Genomic DNA, 1,884 nt, shown 5'->3' on the forward strand with positions numbered 1-1,884 from the left:
CCATGTGCATGTGTGCACCCACGTGCATTTGTGCACCCATGTGCATTTGTGCACCCATATGCACCCACATGCATTTGTGCACCCATTTGCAAGTGCACACCCATGTGCACCGACGCGCATTTGCGCACCTGTGAGCACCCACATGCACCCACACACATTTGCACACATTTACTCACAGCGGCTCCCTGCAGCGGCTGCGCCTGAGTCCGGGAAATGAGCTGCAGGGAGGGAGAGGCCAGTGAGCGCTGGGCAAAGCCTCCCGGAGCCGGTGCCGGAGCCGGAGGCATTTGCACACCCACGGGCACCCGCATGCTCACAGGCACGCGTGGGTGCTGGGAGCTGATGCCAGAGCCAATGCTGGAGGCATTTGCACGCTCACGGGCACCCAGAGACACCGGGAGCTGATGCCGGAGGCATCTGCACGCTCACGAGCACCCGCAGGCACCAGGATCCAATGCCAGAGGCATTTGCACACTCATGAGCACCCATGGGCAGCATTTACATGCTCTAGGGCACCCACAGGGCCTGGAGCTGATGCCAGGGGCATTTGCACACTCATGAACATCAGGAGGCAATGCCAGGAGCATTTGCACACTCACGGACACTGGGAGGCAATGTCAGAGGCATTTGCACACTCACGGGCACCCACAGGCACCAGGCACCGATGCCGGAGGCATTTGCACACTCACGGCACCCACAGGCACCAATGCCGGAGGCTTTTGCACGCTCACAGACACCAGGAGGCAATGCCAGAGGCATTTGCACACTCATAGGCACCAATGCTGGAGGCATTTGCACGCTCACGGGTCCCCACTTACCCTGCGGAAGTTGGCACCCAGGAGCTGCGCCGACTGCGCCGACTGCACCGACTGCGCCGACTGCGCCTGCGGAGGGAGCGCAGAGCACGGTGAGCCGCTCGGGCGCTGCGCGGGCGCCGCGGGGGCCCGGGGCCGGCGGCGGGTGCTCACCGGGCCGGCGAAGCTGATGCAGGTGAGGTTGACGTCGCCGGTGACCTCGAGCGTCTGCACCGTTTGCAGCGGCAGCCGGTGCAGGAACTGCAGCTGGTGCTGCCCGTTCACCGAGACCTGCGGGAGCAGCGGCTTGCTGGGGGTCTGGGGGGGTCTGTGCACCCGTTGCTGGGGGTCTGGGGTCTGTGCACCCATTGCTGTGGGTCTGGGGGAGTGTGTACCCATTGCTGCAGGTCTGGGGTTCTGTGCACCCTTGGCTGTGGGTCTGGGGGCTCTGTGCCCCCATTGATCTGGGTCTGGGGTCTCTATTTCCATTGCTGTGGGTCTGGGTCTCTGTGCACCCATTGCTGGGGGTCTGGGGGTCTGTGCACCCGTTGCTGTGGGTCTGGGGGTCTGTGCACCCGTTGCTGGGGGTCTGGGGCTCTGTGCACCCATTGCTGTGGGTCTGGGGTCTGTGCACCCATTGCTGGGGCTCTGGGCACCCACTGCTGTGGGTCTGGGGTCTGTGCACCCCTTGCCATGGGTCTGGGGCTCTGTGCACCCTTGGCTGTGGGTCTGGGGTCTGTGCACCCATTGCTGTGGGTCTGGGCACCCACTGCTGTGGGTCTGGGGTCTGTGCACCCATTGATGTGGGTCTGGGGGTCTCTATTTCCATTGCTGTGGGTCTGGGGTCTGTGCACCCATTGTTGGGGGTCTGGGGTCTGTGCACCCACTGCTGCAGGTCTGGGGCTCTGTGCACCCATTGCCGTGGGTCTGGGGTCTGTGCACCCATTGCTGTGGGTCTGGGGTCTGTGCACCCATTGCTGCAGGTCTGGGGAGTCTGTGCACCCTTGGCTGTGGGTCTGGGCTCTGTGCACCCATAGCTGTGGGTCTGGGGGCTCTGCGCACCCATGGCTGTGGGTCTGTGCCCCCCCCC

At 64.1% G+C, this 1,884-nt stretch overlaps 1 long non-coding RNA gene across 1 annotated transcript; it reads right to left on the reverse strand.

Annotated features, from left to right (window-relative positions):
• Positions 1-176: 176 nt before the first annotated feature.
• On the reverse strand, positions 177-1,093 carry LOC112960944. Its single transcript, XR_003251893.1, has 3 exons — positions 969-1,093; positions 819-884; positions 177-218 (listed from the first exon to the last, which is right to left on the reverse strand). It is a non-coding gene; the product is annotated as an uncharacterized LOC112960944 (long non-coding RNA).
• Between the last annotated feature and the right edge of the window lie 791 nt (positions 1,094-1,884).

Source organism: Apteryx rowi, unplaced genomic scaffold (genome assembly GCF_003343035.1).
Source record: "Apteryx rowi isolate R43461 unplaced genomic scaffold, aptRow1 scaffold_1249, whole genome shotgun sequence".
Lineage (NCBI taxonomy): Eukaryota > Metazoa > Chordata > Aves > Apterygiformes > Apterygidae > Apteryx > Apteryx rowi.